At 49.2% G+C, this 27303-nt stretch overlaps 1 protein-coding gene, 1 long non-coding RNA gene and 1 other non-coding gene across 6 annotated transcripts in view; 2 read left to right on the top strand and 1 right to left on the bottom strand.

The window, feature by feature from the left end:
• NINJ2 (ninjurin 2) overlaps window positions 1-27303 on the top strand; it is a 72355-nt gene that overhangs the window by 3045 nt on the left and 42007 nt on the right. The window lies entirely within an intron of this gene.
• Window positions 20996-27303, bottom strand: part of LOC104972574 (uncharacterized) — a 37057-nt gene continuing 30749 nt past the window's right edge. For both annotated transcript variants that reach the window (XR_003034861.2, XR_009494650.1), the window contains exon 3: window positions 20996-21293. This is a non-coding gene — a long non-coding RNA (uncharacterized lncRNA). The remainder of the gene's footprint in view (window positions 21294-27303) is intronic.
• Window positions 23171-23243, top strand: TRNAE-CUC (transfer RNA glutamic acid (anticodon CUC)). The gene has a single exon. It is a non-coding gene; the product is annotated as a tRNA-Glu (tRNA).

Here is a 27303-nt window from a genome sequence, read left to right as displayed (position 1 = left end):
TGCCCCGTGGCATATGGGATCTGAGTTCCCCAGCCAGGTATTGAACCTGAGTGCCCTGCATTCAAGGTGGATTCTTAACCATTGGACCATCAGGGAAGTCCCAGGGAAGCTTTTTCTTCATATTTATTTATTATTTTTTTCTTAATATTTATTTTGGGCTGTGCTGGATGTGGGCTGCACGTTGCTGCGCGTGGGCTTTCCTGAGTTTCGGGGAGCAGGGGCTACTCTCTCGTTGCAGTGCTTGGGCTTCTCGTTGTGGGGGCTTCTCTTGTTGCGGAGCACGGGCTAGAGTGTGCAGGCTCAGTAGTTGTGGCGCATGGGCTGAGCATGTGGAACCTTCCTGGACCAGGGATCAAATCGGTATCCCTTGCGTTAGAAGGCGGATTCTTAACCACTGCACCACAAGGGAAGCCCCAGGGCAACTTCCTTGACCATATAAATATTGCTCTCCCCTTTATAATCCTGACCTTAGAGGCTTCACTTATGTTAAGCACCTAGATTAACCCTTATTGACCAATATCTCATCACCAAAACAAACCAAACCAAAGGAAGGAAAATATTTATTAAGCCTCAACACTCAAATAAAGCACCAAAGAAACCATGATACCTGACTTTGGAAAGCTTATGATTAAGGGAAGGGAATACATACAGTCAACTATAATATAAAGAAACTGTTTAGTTAAAACAGTTGTTTCCCAAAGATGTGGTCCAATTACCACCAGCTGGTAGTAAAAGTATTAGCAACGGAGGACAATTTTCTTTTGTCATGGTTTTCATTATAGTTTTAGTGTGTGTTACAGAATATCTAACTAATCCATCAAACCTGTGATTTCAACATTTTTACTGCTTAAGATGAGGCTAAAGCAAGTGGCATGATACGCGTTAAGGCAGACCTTGCGACTGACGTAGGCACATCCTGAATGTTTCAGTCATCGTCTTAATTGTTGAGAAGTGTGATGGCTCGGGTGATATGAATCAGGGGGTGTGTGACTGTGCGTATTGATGGTTTCTTTTCACTAAAACCCGAAATCTTGAATAAAGTACAGCTGAAGTTTGGGAAATGCTGATCTAAAAATCATGAATTTAAGTGTCTGCAATCAGCAATGCAGGTGCTTTCCAAGGCCAGGACCGTGAGCCTGAGATGGGTGCAGTGGGCCAGCTGCGAGGGAAAGGGTGACCGGGTCCTCAAGGCAGACTGCCACTACCCAGGCATCACAGGAACTGCTCCCTCCCAGGCTCTGGACTTGATTGGTTTTCCATCTGCCCCAGCTCCCAGAGTCTGGATGCATGAACGGCTGAAGACCAGCCCTTTCTTCCCTTTGAACCAGTGATGCGTCCCCACCCAGAGTGTGGAGACCAAGATGCTCTCCCTTCTCCTTCCCAAACTGAGCTCTTCTCCAGCTTGCACATTCCCCTAAATGGATTCAGTCCTCAGCCCCCTTTTTTCCACGTGTGCTGGAGGTGGAAGGAGACAGGAGGATGATAGGAGACAGTCTCCTAACATGAAAATTGCTCAGTTGTGTCCGACTCCTTGTGATCCCCATGGACTACACAGTCCATGGAATTCTCCAGGCCAGAATACTGGAGTGTGTAGCCTATCCCTTCTCCAGTGGATCTTACCTACCCAGGAATCGAACTGGGGTCTCCTGCATTGCAGGCGGATTCTTTACCAACTTAGCTATCAGGGAAGCCCTCAAGACTGGTACATATCAAATGCAAACTCAGTATAGAAGGAGTGTAGTACAGCAAGAGACAGAATGTAATGGGAGTGGAGGTAAAAGTGACTCATGAACAGGAGGGCTAGAAAGTGCTTGGCAAGTATCTTGCAATCGACATCCAGAAAACAATTTGGTCATACGTATCAAGAGGCTTAAAAATGAGCCAGTAATCCCACTTCTAGAATCAACCTAAGAAAATAACCAGACACATGTTCAGATGTGCAAGGATGTTCACTGAAATATTATTCATATAAAAAAAAATGGAGTAACCAACAATGAAGGAATGGTTAAATAAATTTTGAAAGTGAAAAGTCAAAGTGAAAGTTGCTCAGTGTCCAACTCTTTGCAACCCCATGGACTATACAGTCTGTGGACTTCTCCAGGGCAGAATACTGGAGTGGGTAGCCTTTCCCTTCTCCAGGGGATCTTTCCAACCCAGGGATCGAATCCAGGTCACCTGCATTGTGGGCAGATTTTTACCAGCTGAGCCACAAGGGAAGCCCAAAATAAATTTTGACACTTCTGTTAATAGATATGGATGTTGAGGTTTGACAGAAAACAACAAAATTCTGTAAAACAATTATCCTTCAATTAAAAAATTAATAAATATAAAAAATTATATATCATGGAATTTTTTTTCAGTGTTTGGGAAGAATATTTCAACAAATACCAGCCTGAATGTGACAGGGGTTTGGAGGGGAATGGATACGTGTATATCTATGGCTAAGTCCCTTTTCTGTCCACCTGAAACTATCCCAACATTGTTAATCAGCTATTCTCCAGTATGGGGCTTCTCAGGTGGCACTCAAGTGATAAAGAACGCAGGAGATGCAGGAGACATGGGTTCAGTCCCTGGGTTGGGAAGATCCCCTGGAGGAGGGAATGGCCACCCACTCCAGCATTCTTGCCTGGAGAATCCCATGGACAGAGGAGTCTGGTGGGCTACAGTCCAAAGAGTCGCAAAGAGTCGGAAACAAATAAAGTGACAATACGCATGCACTCCAATATAAAATAAAAAGTGTAAAGGAAGAATAGAAAAATGCTAACTATATTTTAAGTCAAAAAATTAATTTATAGAGAATGTTTATACAGAACTACATAAACATTTATCCCAAATGCCTAAAAAAAGAATCATATAGGATAAATACATACAGGAAAACTATTCAAAAGAAATATACCAAAATGTTAATACTGGCTACTTCTGGCTTATAAATACTTATTTTCTTCTCTTGCTTTTATTTTTACTTTTTATTTCCTTTACACATTTTCTTCTAACCCATATATTATATTTAGAGTAGGAAAAAAACCCTGTAAGTTAAAAAAGAAAAATAAGAGAAGTAGCTGTGCCTACATGCAAATGAGATTTGTGAACATGAGCCACAGCAGATACATACATACATGCATATTTATTTCCCATCTCTGACTACCATGGAAATAAACAGCTGACTAATCCATGTTAGTTGGTTTCTCCTTTGAAGTGGTTGTCCCACTTTTTAAAATTTTTACGTAGTATTAATATCTCAACTCTAGCTTTTCACATCTGAGAATGTGCTGAGAACAGACTTCAGAAATGTGAGGTCCAGGGACAGGCCTGCAGGCCACTGAGCTCCTTCAGAGGGACACTGTCAGACATAAACGGGGGGGTGGGGGTGGCTGCACCCTGATGGAGTTACATCTCATGCCTGATGACCCCAGCAACACATCCTGCTATCATCCACAGAAGAAAGCAAAAATCACTGTATTACATAGAGAGATACAGAGGTGATAGCTAGACAGACAGACAGATGACAGAAAGATCTGGGATGCATCCTTGGAGGGGCAGTCACTAGGTGGACTCGGAAGCATGAACAGGACTGAGCAGCAGAGAACATTCTAGCTGTGAGGACAGTGTGAACAAAGGCAGGACATCATGGGGCATCTTTGAGGAAGGACAAGTAGCTCAGTTTGTCTAGACTACATGGTGAATGGAGAAAAGACAGTGAGAAATAAGATTATAAAGGTAGGCTGGAACCAGACCATGATGGACCTTGAAGGCCATGTCACCCTCCTCTGGGGTACACTAACCAATGACTCTGGTGACGGATGATGTTCTGAGCTCTGCAGAAGCACCTGGGCTTTCAGATGGAGGCCCTGGAGAGGGGCCGGCCAGGATGAAAAACGTGGCCATGCCTCCAAAGATCTAACTTCCTCCCAGAGCCGAGTTTAAAATGGCTACCTGCATTGAAATAGGGCAGACCTAGCAGATCCAACAGAATGAAGGCCTTGTTTATAGAGGAAAAAACTGAGGTCCAGAGACACATGATATTCAGCTGGACCTTAGAATCCTCATGCACACAATCTGTCCACGTCAGCCACCACATTGAACCAAGTATCCGATGGACAGCAGACAACACTTCAGTAAATACGGTGTCTGCTGACTAACTACATGCTCAATCTGCAGGCACAGTGAAAGGGTCCTTCAAATACACCAACCAAATAATCCTCCTACCCACCCATCGACCATGACTCCGCCTTTAATGGGGAACAAGCTAAAGCTCAGGGAGGCCAAACACAGCATCAGGGCAGGAGGGTGGCAGGGCCAGGGCTCAAACCCAGGTTTTCTTTCTGCGCTGCTCTGGCTTGGTGGTTTTCAGATGTGGTCCTGGGGCAGCCGCCTCCAGTCACTTGGAAGCTTGTTAGAAATGCAAATTCTCAGTCCCCACTCCAGACCGTCTGGTCAAAGCTATGGTTTTTCCAGTGGTCATGTATGGATGTGAGAGCCGGACCATAGAGAAGGGTGAGCTCCTTCGAACTCTGGTGCTGGAGAAGACTCTTGAGAGTCCCTTGGACTGCAAGGAGATCAAACCAGTCAATCCTAAAGGAAATCAACCCTGAATATACATTGGAAGGACTGATGGTGAAGCTGAAGCTCCAAAACTTTGGCCACCTGATGCGAAGAATTGACTGGAAAAGATCCTGATGTTGTGAAAGAGTGAAGGCAGGAGAAGAGGGCAACAGAGGACAAGATGGTTCGATGGCATCACCAACTTAACAGACATGAGTTTGAGCAAACTCCGGGAGATAGTGGAGGACAGAGGAGCCTGGTGTGCTGCAGTCCAGAGGGTCACAAAGAGTAGGGACAAGACTTAGTGACTGAACATCTCCATATTTACAAGATCAGAAGCCCTGGACATGAGGCCCAGCAATCTGTATCCTAGTACATTCCCTGCTGATTCTGATGGACGTGAAGTTTCAGAGCCACTGCTTACAGACATGGCTGATTGATGTTGGGGCACAGGGGGGTGGGGGGCGTGTGGGGAGATGGCGTAGAGGCTCCAAGGCTGGCCTCCTTTCCCCGAGGTACTCCTAGATCCACGAGCCCAGGGGAAGCACTCACACCTGACCTGCAGGGAGCAGCCCGCCCAGGGTCCGGAAAGGATGGGGGCAAGCCCAGGGCCCAGGCTGGAGCGGATGCCAGGGAGGGGGGCTGTCAGTCTCCTTCTGAACCTTCTGAGAGCACAAAGGCCTCAGCCCCCGAGTCTAACCTTCTTGTTTCGAGGCAGACACCACTGCACTGTCACTGCTGCTGCCTGCCTGCCACTCACCTGGGGGATTTACACCCACTCTGATGAGAGACGCATTGGGGTACTGCAGCCCGGGAGAGAGGTGTCAGGCAGGCCCACCCTACCCTGGGAAGATTAAGCATGATGAGGAAACTGTGAAGACGGATGTCTCTCTTCTGTCACCCAGCCCTGCCTCTCACACCAGGAGGGCAACTCCAGGCAAGAGTGGGGACTTCCCCCTGGGCACTCCACACTGCCCTGAGCGGGGGGGCTCATGCTTTCTCTTGGGGTGGGGAAAAAAAAGCCCAGGGTCTTGGGGACAGGAGGAGGAAGGGCAGCCAGATGAGGTCATGCAACGTGGAGTGTCTCTGCAGAAGGGCTGCAGTGTCCCGGACAGCCAGCCTCAGAGCTGGGCGCTCGCCAGGCCCCACGCCAGGAAAATGGAAAACCCGTGGGCCTGGCCGAGGTGAACTCCCTGTTTCCACAGCCCCATCCAGGAACCAGGGGAGTTCCCCGCCCCAGGTGCAGGGTCAGGCTTCGGTCTTTGTTCTGCGTGCTTGCCTGGGCACCAAGTCCAGGGACCCGAAGACTGCCCGGACGCAGGTTCTCAGTCCTCCTCTGCACACAACTAGCTAGTCTCATTCACACAACTGGGAACTTTCTCCTTCAGCTGCAGTTTCCTAGAAATGTGGCCGCCCCGTGTTATGATTCAGACAGGGCTCAGTCCCTAGGGGTGCCAGGGCAGGGCGGGGCTGGCAGCGCTGGACCTTCGGGTCACGCCCTGTCTCTGCCTCTCTGGTTTTCACAGAAATCCACACAATTGAATGCTCATCCACACCCCTTGCTGTGAACGGTTTTCAACAGGGTGAGGGCTGGGAGTGGGGAACAGAGATCTTGCTAAACCCATGATCGCTCTGTTGCCACAACAGTCTCTGTGAACCGGATTCTGGCAGCAGCTCCAGGCAATCACTGGCCAGACAGCCAGTGCCCTCCCAGTCCCATGGGCCTCCAGGGGCTATGGGGCTCAAGGAACAGAAGCTTTGGACTCTGTGAAAGCTGAGCTTTCTCCTCCCCAGAATCTGACAGTTAGGGGACACAGCTTGAAGAGGAGGCGGGGGTGGGGTGGGGAAGGAGAGCAGAGGGTGGACAAGCTTCAGTTTAATACAGTGTCCACTGGTGTCCCCAGACCCCAGGAGTCCAGGATTGCCTGTGCTGTCCCCACAGGCATTTCACAGTAATAGCAGCCTACAGGAGACCATCCTTGTGAGGGACAGAGGAAAAGAGAGGCCGAGGGATGGAGAGACAGGGCAGAGGGGAGCCCTGTTGCCGCCTTTTCCATCCTCCACAGGAGGGACCTGCAGTATTTTTCCTCCTCCTGTAAGGAGTCAGCACCCTCCCCCGCCACCCCAATGTGACCTACTTATCTACTCCCTTTATAGGGAGGGACCCTGGACAGCATCCCAGTCCAGGGCAGGGCTGTCTGAGTCTCAAAAAGACGAGTTCTCTAATAAGGGAAATCCAGACGCTGTAAGTGGGCTTCCCTGGTGGCTCAGATGGTAACGAATCTGCCTGCAATGTGGGAGACGTGGGTTCGATCCCTGGGTCGGGAAGATCCCCTGGAGAAGGGAATGGCAGTCCACTCCAGTATTCTTACCTGGGAAACACCGTGGATAGAGGAGCCTGGAGGGCTACAGTGCATGGGGTCACAAAAGAGTTGGACACGACTGAGCAATGAATACTAGACCTGTAAGGTGGTAGGGAGGTTGGACAAGGCTGGTAAGAAGGAGGATGGAGGCTGGTGGCTCCCAAGGACAGTGCTCATCTGTGGCTGCTGGCCATCAGGCCCGAGTCACAGCCTGACTAAGGGGAAGAGATATGGGGCCCGAAGGAGTGGCCGGGGCAATCGAGGGAGTGCACAGACTCAAGGGAAATCGCACAGAACAGCCAGCTCCTGCAGGTTCTCCAACACACTGCCCCGAGGGCATTGACCTGAGGTATCTCACCTCTGAGCCCGTTTCCTTATCTGCAAAACAGGGATAATAATTTCTACTTCAGACGACGATGAAAAGAGAAATTATGTAGCCCACCCTCAGTTCCTTCCTAAAGAAAACTCGACTAGGTCTCAGAATAACTGCACCCTCAGGATAACAGCGACCCAGCAAGGAATCTGAGGCTCAAAGAAGTTAAATCATTTATGCAAAGTCACACAGCCAGGAGCAGAGCTGAGGTTCACGTTCCTGACTGTCTGCTCCAGACATGTGCTCTCAAATCCCACCCCAACCCCCACCAGAATATCACTGGCCTTAATGAGAAAGGGTTTGGCAAAACCCATGTCCCCAAATCTTAAGTAAATTTAGAATGCTGAGTCAGATTGGGGCTGGAGGAATCAAAGACTAATTGGCTTGTATAATGCTGTGGCTTTATCCTCTTGCCTTCTGGAGGCTGTAAGCGGCTATCTGCTCTCAAGCCGCCGGGCCTCCAGCCTGGCCTCCCTCCAGCCCTTTCTTCTCACTGCAGCCACAGAGAACACTGTCCTGCTTCTAGCCGTGGTTCCCGGCTGCCCTCAGGATCTCATCCAGACCCAGTGCGGCCAGGGCCCAATCTATCCTCAGTAGGTCCTAGGCCAGGGGGAGGCAGCCCTATCCTGTTTTTTATCAAATGTACCAAAATATACCCATGCTGCTACAGTTGTGTCCCCGACTCTTTGAGACCCCATAGATGGCAGCCCATGAGGCTCCCCCGTCCCTGGGATTCTCCAGGCAAGAACACTGGAGTGGGGTGCCATTGCCTTCTCCAATGCATGAAACTGAAAAGTGAAAGTGAAGTCGCTCAGTCGTGTCCGATTCTTAGTGACCTCATGGACTGCAGCCTACCAGGCTCCTCTGTCCATGGGATTGTCCAGGCCAGTGTACTAGAGTGGGGTGCCATCGCCTTCTCCCAAAATATATCTTTGCTGCTGCTGCTGCTGCTAAGTCGCTTCAGTCGTATCTGACTCTGTGTGACACCATAGATGGCAGCCCACCAGGCTCCATTCACTAAATACAAATGCTTTCATGTAAAAAAATTTTTTGAAAGGCTTTTTAATCATTTGAACCTTGAAAAATCAATTTAAATACTCAGTTTTCATACACAGGTGCTAATACATTTTTTCAGGCCTCAGATATTTGGGGTATTTGGAAAGTGCATAAGTACTACATGCACATGCCGGTCACCTCTGACTCTGTGACTCCAAGGACTGTAACCCGCCAGGCTCCTCTGTCCATGGGCTTCTCCAGGCAAGAATGCTGGAGTGGGTTGCCATTCCCTTCTCGAGGGGATCTTCCTGACCCAGAGATCGAACCCTCATCTCCTTTGGCTCCTACACTGGCAGGCTAGTATTGTGCACATGGTGCCTAAGGGCTGAAGGAGCCGTCTGTGCAGCGCTGGGGCCACCCCCCACCAGGCCTTTGTAAAGACTGTTTCCTCTGCTTTTGTTTTTCCTTCTATAAATGTAAATGCTCACACCATTGTCCCCTCCCACACTGCTCTGTAGTTTATTTATTTTGACCCAAGTTCACAGATACTTAACCTCTCAGTTTCCTTGTGTGTAAAACAGGAATTATAGTGACAACCACTTCGTGGGGCTTTTAAGAGGACAAGTTCATACATAAAATGAGATTCATGAACCATCACCTGGAAGCATGTTAGAAATCTCAACAAGATCCCCGAGATTCAAATGCCATTTCAGTTTGTGGAGCCCTGCGCTAAAGCACTGACCACAACGCCTGTTACATGATAAAAACTCAGTGACAACTGTGTTGATCACTATCATCATGACTACTAAAGGTCAAGCTTTTACGGTTGTCTCCAGTTTCCCTGTTTGACTTATTTTTAACTCCCAAACTCTAGTTCAGTGGTTCTCAAATGGAGTTCCTGGGGAACACTGGCCTCCCTGGCTCATCCCAGGTGAACGCAGAGGCTGCCATCAAGAGGTGCTTCCTGCTCTCAGGCAGCTTCCCTCCATCTGCAGGAGACCCAAGGATAGAGGCAGCTGCAGCAGGGCAGCAGCCGGGGTGAAAAGGGTTGCCAAGGTGCTCGAGGAGGCAGCTGATCCAGGCGCGGGCCAGTGGGGGTTGGGGGGAGAGGCAAGGAAAGTTCTATTTAATCTAAGAGCTGAAAGATGAGCTAGTAACCCAGGATTCTCCCCCAAAGTGGCAATGTGGTCAGCACTTAAACAGTGGACTGACTGCTCCCACAGTGTGAGAGGGGCTTTAAAGACTCTTAACTTTGCTCCAAGGAGCAAAGCCCCATCGTGTGTGTGTGTGTGTGTGTGTGTGTGTGTGTACGTGCACACGCGCTCAGTCATGTCCAGCTCTTTTCCAACCCCATGGACTGTAGCCCGTCAGATTCCTCTGTCCATTGGACTTCCCAAGCAAGAATACTGGAGTGCGTTGTCATTTCCTTCTCCAGGGGATCTTCCCAACCCAGAAATCAAAGACGCATCTCCCGCTTGGCAGGTGGATTCTTTACCACTGCTCCACCTCAGAAGCGGGTAAGACATATTGTGGATCTAGATCCACTGGCTTTGCAGTTTCCTCCCCCACGCAAACAAGGGAGCCCTGAGGGCTTGAGTCTGAACCCTGTACGTAGTGTGCCAGTATGAAGCCCAGTTACTTATAATTAATTCTGGCTTCTTTGCAAACCAACCCTCAGTAGAAGCAGAACTGTTGTTCTGGGCACCTGGGGTTCCTCAACTGCAGGATGAAAACAATGATCCGCCCCTACAGGATACCTGTAGGGATAAAGTGGGAGGTCCCCTCCCAGGCCACACAGCAAGACAGAGGCAAGTTCTGTCTTAAGTAGCAGAGTTCGGCTCTTGAGTAGCAGCATCTGGGCCCGCGCGGGCTGGATGTAAATTTCTTTGCAAGTACATTTCTTCCGACGTGTACTTGCAAAGACCATCCCACCCCTGCCCCAGTCCAGACTGCGGGGCTGAGAGGCTGCAACAGCCAGTCAGCAAGCAAGATGCGGGGTGGTCAGCGGGGGCCAGCGAGGGTCTCGGGTAACTGGCTGGTTCTGGAGAGAGGAGAATGGGCGCTGTTTCCCGTGCCTGACAGTCCCTGACGGATGCTCTGAGGGCTCCAGAGCAGACACGGCCCAGTGCGGACGCTCGCAGAGGCCCCGTGAAAAGAGGAATATTCGTTACACCACTTGCTTTACACGCAGTGCACTACAGAGGGCCTTTCCCGCCCCACGCGCCACGAGAGGCCAGCGCGCAGGGCCAGATTGGCTGAGAGGAGTAGAGCCGCCGCCGATTGGCTGAGAGGAGGCAGGGCCGCCGCCGATTAGCTGAGAGGAGGCCGGGACGTCGCCGATTGGCTGCAAGGGGCCGGGCCGCCGCCGATTGGCTGAGAGGATTCCACAGGACCACTCTGCGGGCCCAGCAGCACAACCGCGAGGTCAGCTGACTTGGTGCGGCTTCGGGAGGAAGCCGCGATGCGGCGCTGGGCGGGCGGTGGGTTTGGCCTTGAGCTTTTGTTACGTGGCTTTATCGCTTCCTTCCCCTGCTGAAGGCCGAGGCCAATCCTCACCCTTTTCTGGAGCAAAACACCCCCTCCCCACTCGGCGGCTCCAGCCTGATGGTAGAGGACCCCTTCACTTGGGGCGGGCGGACGCGCTGACCGTGGAACCGCCGGGGCTATTTCGGTTCCTTCTCCGCCCCGCGGCCTGGGCTTCCTGCTGAGTTTCCCTGCGCTTCCCTTAGCTCACCAGTGACCACAGACGCCGCTTTCAGAGAACTTGCTTTATGTCAAACAGACCATTTGCGTCTTGTTTGCGTCTTTTTTTTTGTTTTTGTTTTGGCCTGATTTTTTAGGGCAACGGTGCGGATATCCTTACCCATTCCCCCTCCCCCTATTACAGGTGAGAAAACATGCAGTTCAGAGAACTTAATTTGCTGAATGTCACAGCTCGGAAGTGGTTCAGCTGGGGTTCACCTCCTTGGCTGGCTGGCTGCAGCACTGTGCATTTTTCCCCTGCACTGCTCTCCCTCTGGGTAAGGCCAAGCCAGGACCCTGCTGAAGAACGGTTGTGGTCTGCCAGATTCTACCCTTGAGTCACACTGTCTTCAGAGACATTTGCAGGGGTGGGGTGGGGTGAGCAGGCTAGGAAATAAACTAGCTCTAAGGAATTGTTGGAAAAGATTTCCCCTGGAGCCTGTTTTCTTCAGCGCAGGGATCTAATCAAAACGAGTGATCTGGAATTCTTTCCTGGCTTCTGTGAGGAGCATCCTGGTTTAAGGCACGTTCCTCCCCGCATCCTCATGCCCCTTCCTGCCCCCTGACCCAGCAGAGAAAGGTAAGGCCCCGCATGTGTCTAAGGCCTCTGCCACTGAAGCTCATCTGCAAATCAGGCATAAAGGTCGGAAACCCAGAGAAGGAGAACGCGAGGCTTGGGCACAATCTGCTTCCAGTGCTCAAGAGTGCCTGAGAAAGACAGCCGGGTCCTAGGTCCTCTCCTACTTGTCCCCTTGTAGTAGACACATCTCACATTCCCCTGGAGAAACCTCTTCCCAGGGGTAGGGCAGAATAGTGTGAGAAAGTGGCAGCTTTAAAAGTCAGATACATTGTACACCTGGAAGACAGGGTTTTTGTGTTTTGATGGGACATCTGTAAGGCCATGGCTGGTCTTTACTATTTAAAAATAGTACAAGCAAATCGCCAAGTAATTCCACCTTGTAAACATAAATACGTAAGAGAGAAGCTAGACAAAGGGGATGCAAACAACTTATGCATATCCCTTCTTATCTCTTGTCCAAGCTCCAGCCCTCCATCCAGCAGGGATGGGTGGGGGCATCAGCAACTTCAGAGCTACAGAGAGGGTGGGGCGGGGGGTGATTCTCCTTCTACATGGAAGTAAAATGATATGAACAGGGTATTCAACAGGTAAAAATACCGTTAAAAGACAAGGAGGAACAAAAAAGTTACCAGGCACCTGAGGTGAATTGATGGCTGTAGTTGAAGGCCCTGGAGCCAGAGAGGGGGAGGTCTGAGCCCATAGTGCTGGGGCTCCAGTATTGTATTAAAAAAAAAAAACAAAAAACTAACTTTTCTCAGGTGGGAAGCTAATCCCTACCCTTTTGTAAAGCTTCAGTTTCCACGTTTGTAAAAGGACTTTAGATAAGATGGTTCCTAAGCTGCCACACATCTGGAGACTCCTGATTCTGCAGCACCCAGATACTTTCATTAAATGATGCTCGCCTCCTCCATCTCAATAATGTGTGAATCATCTGACTGACTGCTCAGCTTCCCTGCCTTATGAGATCACCCCTGCCTGTTCCAATGCATTTGGCTGCCAGAGAGCAAACATTCCATGTGTGAGCTGGGGCTACGTGTTGTTGTGATGATAGATCTGGCAAATTTGAGGCATGTGAGTTTAATGTGAAACAGCACAAAATGCAGTCTCCCGGGGGCCTGGGCCTGGTGCAAAGCCCCCTGATTCACTTGCAGGGGGTGTTGGTTGTCATGTGTTGGGGCTTGGAGGAGCCCAGAACCATCCACCTACCTATCTACCCTCCTCAAAAAGTTGTCCAGTCTACCCTCCCCTTCCATCGGGTAGGGTTCATTATGCCCGTAATCATCAGCCTTGCCTGCTAAGCCAAAATTCTACTTCATAGAACCCTGGGTCTCTTCATTGCAGGCAGATTCTTTACTGTTTGAGCCACCAGGGAAGCCCCTTGAGAATCCACTGTTGGGGCTAAAGTTGTCCTCAGGAGGCACTTGCTAGAAAATCTGTGTACACCACACACGCAAACACAATCATGCTTCCCAGATAGCACTAGTGATGAATCCGCCTGCCAACGTTGGAGACGTAAGAGACACGGGTTTGTTTCCTGGGTCGGGAATATCCCCTGGAGAAGGAAACAGCAACCCACTCCAGTATTCTTGCCTGGGAAATCCCATGGATAGAGGAGCCTGGTGGGATCCATGGGGTCACAAAGAGTCGGACGCGACTTAGCAACTAAACAACAAACACAGTTGTGGTAGATGGTCATGCTCTCTCAGTAACCACCCACAAACAATTTCCAGAAGGTACCAGGAACCCCTTATAGGAACCTCACACCTTCAAATCCACAGATGAAGCCACAGGTTAGGGTGGGAAACAGGATTCTTCTTTGCAGTTAATTGTCACACAGTGTTCTGAGTGCCATCACTGAGCGTACGAAGGAGAAGGAAGGGAAAGGGTGCGGAAGGGGCACATGTTTTAACACGTTCAGCACAGTGGTCAAGAAAGCAGGCTCTGGCTCTGGATGGCTTGGACTTGAATCCTGGGTCTTCCATTTCCTTGCTGTGCTGTCTAACCTAAGGCAAACTATTTAACCTCTCTGTGCCTCAGTTTCTTATAGGATTGTTATGGGGGTGAAATGAATGAATTCTGGTGAAGCACTAAGAAATGCCTGCCCCATGTAAGTGCTCTATGAGTGTGACCATTATTGTGACAAGTCCTCCACTAACGACCTTACACATATCATTTCTTTAACAACCATTTCTTTTGAAAAGGAAAATCCAGGAAATAACTGCGTTCTAAACTAGTTACAACAATGTCTGTGACTGGGGGTGTATGTGAGAAAGGAAATAAACAGATATTTGGACCAGCCCTTGTTTCTTCTGTTAGTCCTTTCTATAATATATAAAGTGTTTCTTTTTTCTTTTTAATTTATTTTTATTTTTGGCTGCACTGGGTCTTCGTGGTTGTGCAAAGGCTTCTCTCTAGTTGTGGCAAGCGGGGGGCTACTCTAGTTGTGGGGCAGGGGCTTCTCCTTACGGTGGCTTCTCCTGTTGCAGAGCACAGGCTCTAGAACACACAGGCTTCAGCAGTTGCAAGTGCTTAGGCTTGGTCATGGTGATGAAGAGGTTTAGTTGCCCCTCAGCATGTGGGATCCTCCCGGATCAGGGATTGAACCCATGTCCCCTGTACTGCAAGGCAGATTCTCAACCACTGGACCAACCACCAGGGGAGCCCCCATAAAGGGTTTCATAAAATGCCTGATTGCTTTTCTTTTTACTTCTGACATAATAATATGAATTGGAAATCTTTCCATATCAGAATGTGTATGACTATCTCATTTTTTTTTATCTCATTCTTTTTAAGTGCTGCACAGTATTACACAGTATGGATATACAATAGATTATTTATCCATTCTCATATATTTATTGGGCACCTAATATTTACTGTGTCCATACGGGATGTGAGAGGAAGCATAGGTGGCAAAGTCACACAGAGCATGTTCCCCAAGAAGCTTGTGATTTTTGGGGGAACCCAGGACTTGGGTGAAATAATCAGAGACCAATACAAGAAGGCATGTGATAAAATATTCAACTGAATTTAAAATTTAAGTGTCCATGCTAGTGATTTAATAGGAATAACAATAGATTGTAATGATGCAGCTGAGGGCCTGCCTCCTGGAAGCCTTGGCTGGGAGGGACAGAGAGGAAATTTACCCATTAGTTCTTCCAGCCTCACTGAAAGATTACTCAGGGCAGGAAGGACACGCCTGCACTCCCTTACAAGCTGCAACACAGCAGCACTGGTGTCCCAGCTGGAGGTGGAATGCAGCAGGCCTGGTGGCTCCTGCAGCTCGCAGGCGTGGGCAGCCCTTTGCTGCCGATGTGCTTCCGGGGGCTGTCCTCCCCTCCACCTTCTGCTGGGGGCCCGTGCTGCTCTGCTTGAATCCCAGGGGGTGCAGACCCCTCCAGGCACAGCAAGTCTGCTCCAGGAGCCAGAACGAGAGGCCCTCTGTCCTCTGTCTGGCCTTGCTTCCAGGGTCGTGAGAATAGCTGCCCCATAGGCCGGGCTGGGGATATTCTGTGTGTAGGTACTCGGAAGCTTTTGCCAAGGTTGTATTTCTTTTACCCCACCCCTGAGCTCAAGTCACTACCTAAATCAGTCACACTTGGCTGCCTCAGAGAATTAGGGGGTGTTAAAGCCTACACTTGACATTCCTTCTGCAAGGCCCTACCCAGCGGCCTTTTAATACCTTAGTGGCGGTAAATCTTTTAACCTCAGCCTTGACCACTTACGCTTCCACACATGCCTCTGTGTTGACAAAGTCAATAGTCTATGAACAGAGAAATATTTATTAGGCACTTACTATGGATTTAGGTCTGTACAGAGCCTGGGGTTTGGGGTGTTGGGGGAGGGAGGGTTATAGGAAAAGAGAGAGGTGGTCATGCCATAAGGGCTTAAAACTTCAATGTGCAGAGAAGCACAACACAGTAGATCCACAAGCGATCAAAGTGGGTGGCGTGGACAGACTGCTGAGGGGAGCAGAGAAGCCACCCTGGTGGAGTGGAGGGCCTCTAGCCAGTTGCTTTTGACGGGAGCTCTATTCTCACTTCCTAAAGAATCCACATCCTGGGACTTCCCTGGTGGTCCTGTGGCTAAGACTCCGAGCTCCTAATGCAGGAGGCTGGGGTTTGATCCCTGGGCAGGGAACCAGATCTGCATGCTACAACGAAGATGTGGCACAGCCAAATAAATAGATGAATATTAAAAAGAAAGAGTCCACGGCAGTTCCTCCAGGGAGTGAGGTCAGTAAGACAGGATGGCCCGATGTGGCAAACAGATCCACATTCTGTTCTCGGGGTCACAGAGAATCAGCGTTTCCCCCTCATCTGAATGACTGTCCCACTTTTTCCTCTAACTTTTAATTTTCCAGTACAGGAAAGTGGAAAGACTTGTACAATAATATCATTAAACTCTTCACCTACATTCATCAACGCTGTCATAAGTACTTTATCTCCTTCCGTAGATATACATTTCCTCCCTCAGTTGGAAGTAAGCTGCAGATACCATCCCTAAACACTTGATGTAGATCAGCTTTCATAAATATTCTCCTACACAGCCCCGGTGTCACGTTCCTTCTAAAGAAATTCAACATTGATATAAAGCTCATATTCATCTTTCCTAATTGTCCACACAATGACCTCTATTTGTAAATTAAAATGTAATCAAGGAAGGACTTCCCTGGTAGTCCAGTGGCTCCAACTCTGGGCTCCCAATGTAGCTGGCCTAGGTTGGATCTCTGGTCAGGTAACTTATTAATAGATCCCACATGCTGCAACAAAGATCAGGCGCAGCCACATATAAAAAAAAATATATATATATATATATATATATATATATATATATATATATATATAAAATGAAGGATTAGTCATTGCATTTGGGTGTCCTGTCTCTTACAACTCCTCCCATCTGTAACAGGACCCAATTCCCTTTTGTTTCCCTTTCATCATCTTGACATTTTTGAAGAGTATAGGTCAGTCACTCTGGTGAATGACCCACGGTTTGGATTTGTCTGATGGTTTCCTCATGATAGAATTTATATTCTTTTTCTTAAAATAGTGGTGGTTTAAACATCTGTACCACAAAATTTACCATTTTAACCATGCTGATGTGTCAATTCAGTGGCATTAAATACATTCATAACAGGGCACAGCCATCACCACTGTGTTTCCAGAATGCTTTCATCATCTCAAACAGAAATTCCATACCCATTCAACACTAACTCCCAGCTCCTGGCAACTGTCATTCTACTTTCTGTCTCTGTGACTTTACCTTTCCTAGGGTCCCTCACATAAGTAGAATCATACAATATTTGTCCTTTTGTGACTGACATTTCACTTAGCATAATGTTTTCAATGTTGCAGCATGAGTCAGAATTCCCTTCCTTTTTAAGGCTGAGTAATATTCCATTGTATGTCTGGACCACGTTTTGTTTGTCCATTCATCTGTTGACAGACACCTTGGGTAGCCTCCAACTTCTGGCTGTTATGAACACTGTGGCTATGATCACTGGGACACAAGTATCTGTTGAGTCCCTGCTTTGAATCCTTTGGGGTTAGGATTGAAATTCCACCTGGGAGAGGAATTGCTGGATTGTATGTGGCTCTGTTTCTCTTCTGGAGGGACTGCCTGACTGTTACCCACAGCAACTGCATCATTTTATATTCTCACCAGCTTGTGATTCTCCTGAGGCTTGAGATTTCATGATTTCTCCACATCCTTGCCGGAGAAGGCAATGGCAACCCACTCCAGTACTCTTGCCTGGAGAATCCCAGGGACAGGGGAGCCTGGCGGGCTTCCGTCTATGGGGTCACACAGAGTCAGACATGACTGAAGCGACTTAGCAGCAGCAGCAGCAGCCACATCCTTGCTCTTTTTTTGTATTTATTTTTTATAATAGTCATCCTACTGGGTAAGAGGTGGTATCTTTTTGCCATTTTGATCTGCAGTTCCCTAATGCCTAATAATTTTGAATGTCTTTTTATGTGCTTATTGACCATTTGTGTATCTTTTTTGGAGAAATGCCTATTCAAGTCATTTGTCCAGTTTTGAATCAGGTTGTTTGTTTTTGTTTGTCCTTTAGTGCATAAAAGTTCTTAATTTTGATGGAGTTGAAATTATCTATTTTCTTTATTACCTATTTGTTTGTGTTTTTGGTATCATATCTTGGAAAGTATTGCCACATCCAATGTCACAAAGATTTCCTTCTGTGTTTTCTTCTAAGAGTTCTATAGTTTTAGCTCTTAAGTTTAGGTCTTTGATCCATTCAGAGTTAATTTTTGTGTGTGGTATAAGGAAAGTGTCCAGTTTCATTCTTTTACATATAAGCATATCCACTTTTTCCAGTTTGCTGAAAATACTGCCCTCTCCCCATTGAATGGTCTCAGCACCTTTGTCAAAAATAAATTATTTCTGACTCTCTACTCCATTGGTCTATATGCTTGCTCTGTTCCATTTTAAGACATATATAGTTTCTTCCAATCTCCTCCTAATACTTGTATCCACTCCCTCAAAGAGGAGAATGAGGAGGAACAGTCTTAACCTCAAAGGAATTTAATGTTAGGGGGCCCTGGATTTGAATGCCAGCATGAGTACAACATTCTCAAGGTGCCCAATTTTCCGATAAGCATCCAAATTGTCAGTGTTGAGCAAGCTGTTTATTCTATCTGAATCCATCCACTTACTATCTTGGGCACAAACATTCTCTACATTTTTTTTCCCTGTTACCAAACTTAGAGGACCCAAATATGCTTCGAGTTATGTTGTTTTGAAATTCCACACAACGGGGACGAGACTGGTGTTGTATGTGTGTTTAGCCTTTAACTCACAGAAGTAGGAGGATGACAACGAACCAGCAGTTATTTACTTTGTGTGGAGCGCTGTAACATTAAACCCATACTCGCGGTAGCATACAGTGCAGTTGGAGACGCACTGTGTGTGTGTGTGTGTGTGTGTCTTGAAGAGTACTTGGAGATGGGAGAGATTAAAATGGAAATAGTTGGGAAAATCTCCAAAGGTGGGGTCTTCAGGGGATTGGTAGAGGGGAAAAGTAAATTAAGATTCAGGGTAAAGGGCTTCCCTGGTGGCTCAGTGGTAAAGAATGTGCCTGCCAATGCAGGAGACATGGGTTCAGTCCCTGGGTTGGGAGGATGCCACGAAGCAACAAAGCCTGTGTGTCACAACTATTGAGCCTGTGCTCTAGAGCCCAGGAGCTGCAAGTCCTGAAGCCCGTGTGCCCTGGAGCCCGAGCTCCTCAACAAGAGAAGCCACGGCAGTGGGAAGCCCATGCACTGCAGCTAGAGACCAGCCCCGACTCCCTGCAACTGGAGAAGAGCGCTCACAGCAACAAAGACCTAGCACAGCCAGAAATAAATGAATAAGTAAAATTAAAAAAAATTGGGAGTTGAAAAGTGGTCAGTATAACCAAAGAAGCAGACTCACAGATACAGAGAAAAACCTAATGGTTACCAGCGTGGAGGAGGGACAACATAGGCTGGGGGAGTGGTCGGCACAAGCGACTGGGTGTGCAGGAGGTTCGAGGGTGTATTGTACAACGTGGGGAATATAGCCAACACTTTGTAATCAGTGTAAATGGAAAGTAGCCTTTAAAGCCGTATACAAATAAAAAGTTATTTGAAAAAAAAAGATTCGAAGTTGAAAGTGAAGGATACTGGGTATTGCAAAGGCAGGAAGGAGTGAGCCCTCTGGAGACGTGAGAAGGGCAGCTGGACTAGATGGGCAGGTGTGTAGGAGAGAACTCGAGTGGGTGGCTAGGGGGTGCGGTACGCTAAGTTATGTAGGACTTTAAATAACCAGACAAAGGAATGTGCACTTGATTTATGTAGACAGCAGGTCACCCTTAAAAGTTCTTAAAAGGTGTGACTAATTTTTTGAATAGGAGTGTGGGGCCCCTTATAGGTAGGTTGGTCCAGAAGGGGATGTGGAGGAGATTACTGGAGAAGAGGAACTGATTTATTTCTCATAGGGCTTCTTTGGAAAGAAACGCAGTCCATCTCTGCCCCAAGTCCGACTCCAGGCTGAGGTGTATACACAGTCCCACTTATTGAAATCTGCTGTTAGGAAACGCGCTGGACCTAAGATCCTATGACGCCTTGCCCACATTCAACCCAGCCCACTAGTCTTTTGTGTTAATGGCATAAAATTTCCACCGTCAGTTCTGCTGGCACGCTCCCAGATCGCCTCATCGCAGTGCCGTGCTCCCAGCACTTCCAAGCTACGGGCAGGGCTGTAATTTTACAGACTGAAGCAAAGAAGAAACAACAAAGTTTCTTCGTTTCTATAAAAGGTCAAGTTTTCTAAAGCTATTAGTGGGTCAGCTGAAACTTGTCTGTGTCGAGAAGGTGAAAACTGGGGGACCCTACAGCTGACCTTGAGAACCTTCTCCCCACTTGTCCCTCCCCCCACCTCCTCCCAGCTCCCTTCCCGAGACCCTGAGCCTCAACGGGACCTGGAGCTTCCTCTTCATCCAATGCTTTCCCACAACAGCTGAGAACTACCTGGGACACACTCTAGGGGTTCAAGCCGCTCAGTCCCAGACAGGGAGGCTGAGTCTTGCCAGATGACATTCTGGGGGATCACAGGAAGATAGGCTAAGCAGGAAGTGTCCTGTGGGCTAGAATCAGGGAGATACAGGGACACTGGTGACCATTCCAGAGCGCAGAGCCGGATGATGGCATGGGGAGGGCCATTAGGCTGGCATCCCCCGTGGTCAGAGGCTGGCTGCGTTTTTACCCTCCCCTCCCTGCCTGGACACTCCCGGCTCTGGCATCTCTTTACATGGCTACCGTGTTTGGTTTTCAACCAGGACAAACAAAGAAAAGAGATTTGTTTTCCTGTCTGCTTCTGCTGAATGGAATCTCTGACTCTACTTACTGGTCATGCTTCAGACACCCTGGGGCTGGTTAGGACTTTAAACCCTGAGCACACTCAACTCCTAGCTTTACTGAATCCTTTTCCATGTCCTGAGCCTGGTACAAACTTCATCCACCCCCAATCTTCCTTCAATCAGTGGGTGATTCTGCAGCCAATTTCCTGGCTAATATTTCACCCACAAATTGCTATTTCAGCTGAACTCCCCTAACTTGAGCATCCTTACCAAATATTTTGGGCTTCTTCACAATGCAGTTATGTTATCTTCAAATCTGCAAGCCTTTCTGCTATAATTCTGAAGTGGTGAAAAATCTCCTCTAATTTTAAAGGGCATAGAGTAAGCTCAGTCCCCTAAGGAGTATTGCAGAAATCTGGGGTTCTACCCTATTCATACTGAATTCCAGCCTTCCAGGAGTTTCAGTCAAAATGTCCTAGAAACCTTTGTGCTTTGGTGTTATTTTTTTCACCACCTTTCCCCCTTAACTGAAGATGGAATCAGAATGATTAAAAAGCATCACACACAACATGAGGAGTCTATATTTCCCACTTCTGCTCCCGGGGTCAGGAGGCAGAGGCGACTGTCAGGTGAGTAAATTTGCAGATGCCCACGCATGTCCAGAACATTCCCCGGGGGTCATTAGAGACTGCCCAGCGGGGGCGTGGGGGCCGGCCTTCCGTTTGGGGTTTCTTCCAGAACTTCTGTCCTGAGAGCATCCTGTTCTGTTATATAGATACCTGTGACCGTCGCCAAATTGCTAGGCTGAGTACAGCAAGCGGTGCTCAAGGGCCTGGCGCTGGGTTAGAAATAGAAACAGAGCTGAAAAAAAAAAAAAAAGAAACAGAGCTGAAAGCCCCGGGCCCCAAGCCTGGGACAGGAGCTATGGTTCCTCCCCACCAGACCCACATTTGCCTCCCCTCCTCCTCCAGATCCCAGGCTTAACTCCTTCCTCGCTCAACGGTTGAAGGCATCTCTGTTTTCAGATGCACCCTGGATCTGGGCACCTACTTAAGCAGCAGCTCTTACCCGTCCAGAGCCTAAGGCATGAGGTCGACCCCCTCCTCCCACCCTCATGGGGGTGGGTGGCTCGGCAGCCGCCTGCCCAGGAGGGGAGAGGCTGAGCTGGGGTCTCAGGCGAGAGGGCCCGAGGCCCAGGCACACAGCCGCCCCCCACCCCAAGTGAGGGCACCTACAAAGGGGAGGGTCAGCGCCCCACTATGTTTAGAACCAGCTTTCCTGCTTATGGAGGGCAGCGGGCCAGTCTGGTTATAATTATGACTGGAGAGTCACTTTCCTTCCAAAACTCTCCTTTCAGGTGTTAAAGCCTCACAGGCAGGTGCTCCATCTCCAGGAAGGGGCCTGGGAGGATTTGGTCTGGTTCAGTTTCCCTGAGCGGTGATCGAGGGGCCCGCAGGGCGCCAGGGACTGGGGTCTCGTTTCCATCACCTGGACGGTCAGTGGGTCTCAGCTTGTTTGTGGATGGACCAGGGAGACGGGCTGCTGCTCCCTGTGCAGACCTGTGCTGCCTTCATCCGGGTGGCACAGTGGCCAGCAGAGCCGGACGGCCTGGGTTCAAACCCTATCTTGCTACTTGTGTGACCTGCTTACTAGCTGTGTGACCTGTTTACCAGTTGTGTACCTGCTCACTAGTTGTGTGACTTCCTTACCAGCTGTGTGACCTGCTTCCTAGCTGTGTGAACTCCTCCCCAGCAGCACTGGCCTCATAGGGACATTGCGATGACGACAGTGTATAGGACAGGCCTGGTCTGCAGCACATGAGCGTCACCGTGATGATGTGTTCTCTTTCCTCGTCAGTAAACTGACCCCTCAGTAAACAGTAAACCTCAGTAAACCTCTGAGGGGTCAGTAAACAGGCCCCTCAGAGAGATGCTCAGAGCACATGCAGAAAGGGAAAACCCGCTCCCCACCTGCCCCTTGGGGAAAGGGCTGTGACACAGAGGCCAGTCAGAGGCTCGGGCCTGAGGTCACTTCTCCACCCTGAACAGGACACCAGCTTAGCCCGGGGTCAGAGCGAATTGTGGACAGGTCAAGCCTGGCTATGATGTGGGGTCTGCACCCCTGCCCTGGTGACAGCTGCTTCTCACGCCAAGCAGCCAGCTGTCTGGTGTGAAAGAGGAGCCAGACAGACAGAACTTGGCCTTGCCGACTGACCAGGGCTCTGGCCAGGGTCTCTTGGGCAGCTGATGGGCTCCTGTTGCTGGGCCAGAAATCTGCCCCACAGATTCTGGCTCCACCTCTGGGCCTGGACCCACAGTCAGAGCCCAGGCTCTGGACTCACCACTGCCACCCCGTGTGTGTGTGTGTGGAGGGCCACAGCCGTGTCCCCCAAGTCTGCCCCACCTCTCCAGAATCCCCTTTCTCCTCTGGGCTTTTATAAGTGGAGTCTTCCTTGCTTTGTGTTGTCCATCCAAATCCTACCCACATCTGTCAAGTCCATGTCAATCTCACCTCCTCCAGGAAGCCCTCCCTGCCTGCCCAGCTCACACCACCAGTCTCATAACCCTAAATTCCCTATTACCTGTGCCATTCGTTTGAAAATTAGAAATAGGCTTCATTACATTTCCCCCAATTTTCGAGCCCCTATTTGACAGCCAGGCCCTGGGTATGTGTTGGGGCAATCTCTAAAAGGAAAGGACAGGGCCATCTTCTATCAGGAAAATTAGACACTGAGGAATTCCCTGGTGGTCCAGTGGTTAGGACTCTGCCCTCTCACTGCCGAGGGCCCAGGTTCAATCCCTGGTTGGGGAGCTGAGATCCACAGGCCATGCAGTGTAGCCAAAACAAAAACAAATCAAACAAACAAAAAAACTTATACTCTAAAGGGATGGCCTGGAAAACTTCCTCATGCCCTGTGTTTTCAGGTCTGATGTTATTATTTAACTTGGTAATAATAATAACAAACAATTGAGGGATTCTCATGTGTGCTGGCCCTGTACTAAGGACTTCACATGGCCTAGTTGATCTGCAGTAGCCCTCGTATATGGTTAAGTGTGATTGTCTTACAGATGAGGAAACTAAGATGCTGAGTACCTTAGTCTCCTGATCTGTAAGACTGTTAGGTGATTGCCCAGTGTCAGCTCATGAGACAGCCATACGTGAACCAGGCAGCCGGACTCTGTTACGCTCGTAACTGCTGTGCCATGATTTTCTTGGGTTTCACCTTCTCTGTTCAATAAGAGTGAAACCGGCGGAGGCAGGCGCCTTGCCTCATCCCTCCATGCAGCCCTGTAGCCCTCAGTGTACCTTGGCTGTTGTGAGCAGGAAGCCTGTACATGTCATGAGCACTCAGTGTCTGGGAAGCTGTGGCCAACAGGCCGAGCCTGCAGCGGAGAAGGGCTTGTCCACAGGTTCCTAGTCCTGGGGTGACGGAACTAGGAAAGGAGTCCAGGAGGCCAGGGCCCAGACACGCTCTGTACTGACCCTTAGCTCATACTGCCTTCTTGCACACCTGGTTCTCTCCCCCGGACCAGACCACGGAAGCATCCAGCTCGGCCTTAGGACTTTGTGTGATGAAGGCCCGCTGGGAACAGGCCCGGAAGCCGTAGTGACATCAGGTTAATGCTCACCAGGCCCAAAGAAACCCTAACACTGGGAACAACGTCCTGTCTTGAGAACAGACTCAGCCACCCCAGGTCTCCAGCCTCCAGTATCCTCAGGGTGTCTCACCAGAGCTGCCAAGTTATAGAGGGATTGTACGTCTGAGAACAGAGAGCACTTCAGGCAAGAAAATACCCATCCTTATTCAAGGGGACAGGTTCTCTGATGTTAAATGAAAATCTGGCTCATACTCTAGCTATTCACTATCAGGTTATCTATTTCTTTCATATTCATTGATTGACTACTTGGTATAAGAAGCTATGTAAGCGCCAAGATTCTTGTGGCAAGAATACCGGAGTGGTTTGTCATTTCCTCCTCCAGTCAATCCTAAAGGAAATCAACCCTGAATATTCATTGGAAGGACTGATACTGAAGCTGAAGCACCAATACTTTGGCCACCTGATGTGAAGAGCCGACTTACTGGAAAAGAACCCGATGTTGGAAAATATTGAAGGCAAAAGGAGAAGTGGGTGGCAGAGGATGAGATGGTTAGACAGCATCACCAACTTAATGGGCATGAATCTGAGCAAACTCTAGGAGAAAGTGAAGGACAGAGGAGCCTGGTGTGCTGTAGTCCATGGGGGTCACAAAGAGTTGGACATGACTTAGTGACTGAACAACAACAACCTGTATTTATTTAAGCATCTTATTTCCTCCAGCAGACAGCTGGTTCTCTGAAAGCAGAACCCAAATCTCGTTCGTTCTTATATTTGCCCACATCCTAGTATAGCTCTGTGTTCCTCGTATCCTAGCATCCTGACCTGATTAGCACTCCATAAGTATTTATTGGATAAATTAAATTGTCTAAATCAAAGAATAAAATAATCCAGGGGGTGCAATTTGTATGTGGATCCCCCTGCCAATCTGCCCTCGAGGTGCTCCTTGCTTTACACAACCTGTAAAGATGTTTAGGCAATGATGCCATTAGGGTCCTAGAAGGCCCAGCAGGGTGAGACTGTGGAGAACAATGCGTCATTTGCACAGCTCACTGCAGAGGAAAAGGATGGGACCAGAGTTCAGGGTGGGGGGAGAGGAAGGGCCGCAATAGAAATGAAGTTCATTCTTTGCAATGTTGTCCGACATCCTGGCATTTGGGGAATGTCCCTCCCCCGTGCAGTGTGAATCGTGTACCCTCACCAAGCCCAGCAGCCCAGATCCTCCCTGGTGGACCGGCTGGTTTCCTCCAAGCCCTTCCAGGCCTCCTGCCCCTCCCTCAACCCAGAGAGCATGATGGATGGAAACTAAGTCTGACAATGGGTGCTCCTGGGCCAACTGAGCATGGGCCCAGGTTCATAAGCGACCACTGGACCTTCAGATTCAGAGCAATGTCTTGTGTGGATGGAAGAAGCCCCTCCCTGATTTTGGCTCATTTATTCAGGGTCTTGAAGCACTGAGCGGGCTGTCTCAGCAGAACAAGTGTCTTCACCTGGATCTGAAGGCAAAAGGGGAGCTGTCCTGCGGAGTGGAGGTGGGAAGGGGCATGGGAGCTGGGGTCCTTCCTGGAGAAAAGACGTTCTTACTATTCCAGGGATCACAGCGCTGCAGGTCCATAGTTTCAAGCATAGAAATGTATAAAAACAGCACTGTCGGGGGGTTCCTGGCTCTGGGGTGGATTCTGTTCCCAAGCCTCTGTCTTGGCTCCATTCACCTCCCACCAGCTGCCCAGAGAGCCCGGCTCCAGGGTAGGCCGGCACATGCAATACTCCATCTTGGAGCACGGGTCTGATGAGTCTCCCAAACCTAAGGAGCCTATAATAACCAGTTTGGGAAAGGGGACATTTCGAGGTCCTATTAATATCCTCTGAGGGACGTCTCTGGTGGTCCAGTGGCTAAGACTGTGTGCTTCCAAAGCAGGGGGACCCAGGTTTGATCCCTGGTCAGGGAACTAGATCCTGTATGCCACAACCAAGAGCATTCATGCCCCAACTAAGAGAGGTCATGTACCACAAGGAAGATGCCACAGGCTGCAAGTAGAGATCCCTCACGCCTCAACTAATCCAGGCCCAGCCAAATAAACAAGTACATTTTTAAAATAAATAAATAAAATAAAAGTCCTCTGGGACTTTAGGGCTTGGATCTGTGGAAAACGAGAAGGTAAATGCAAGCGTATTGAAAGCAACCCGTGTGAGAGCAGGACCTCCTCACCCCGGGGTGGGGTGGCGGGGGATGGGGTGCCCACGGGGGCTCCCCCTGAGATGCTGAGAATCAACCCTGCACGGCTAGGTGCGGCTGCATACTCTCTGGAACAAGGGTCTGTAACCTTTATCAGATTCTTAATGGGCCTGTGACCTCCTGAAAAGTTAAACAAAACAACACAAGGCATTTTTCTAGAGGATAAAGGTGGGAAACCGGGCGTCGGGGGAATTCATAGGACATTCCAACCCCTCCCACTTCCCACGTGCTGCGGACATGTGCAGTGGGAAACAATGACAAATGTGGGGAAGTGACAGGTCGCCTTTTTAAAAAGACCGTCGCATGCGCAGCATCCTGAGGCTTCCCGGGTTTTCTTGCAGAAACTGTCCTCCTCCCCTCACCTGTCCCCCTCCTTCCGTCCTGTCCTCACTGCCACACACCACCTGGTCCAGTCTCTGTTCCCTGTACAGGGAGACCGAGGCCAGGAGGGGAGGGGCTCGGTTGTCAGGCTGGACTAGGAACCAGTCCAGGAGAGGCTGCGCACACCCTTCATCTCATCCTGCAGGAGCCAAACTCTTCCAGCCTGTACCTCTTGAACACTTCAGAAACTCTTCTGGGGACTTTCCTGGGGGTCTAGTGGCTAAGACTCAGCTCCCAACGCAGGGGTGCCGGGTTCAATCCCTGGTCAAGAGAACTAGATCCCGCCTGCCACAACTAAAGAGCCTACATGCCAAACTAAGACCTGGTGCAGCCAAAGAAATAAATATTTTTTTAAAAACACTCTTTTGGATTCCTCCAGGTAGTTGTAATTGTACTTTTAATGTCTGTGAGTGTCAGCTGCATGCTGAGAGAAAGCTACAGGCCATTCAGTAATCCTTTTAATACATCTTAAAATTACAGCAGCATCTCTGTGTGCTTGGAAAACAGTACAGCAGCTCTGTGTGAGGTGATCTATTTGTTCTGGAGACAATGCTTAGCGGGCATCGGGTTTTAAGGACACTGTATGGTAACCGAGGACCCTCCCCTCTCACAAAGCAGGACTCATTGGTCTAATTTCAGCTCTTTATGTAACAGATGA

Source organism: Bos taurus, chromosome 5 (assembly GCF_002263795.3).
Source record: "Bos taurus isolate L1 Dominette 01449 registration number 42190680 breed Hereford chromosome 5, ARS-UCD2.0, whole genome shotgun sequence".
Lineage (NCBI taxonomy): Eukaryota > Metazoa > Chordata > Mammalia > Artiodactyla > Bovidae > Bos > Bos taurus.
The sequence above is the reverse complement of the archived record's forward strand: the minus strand, read 5'-3'. Positions and strand labels throughout refer to the sequence as shown.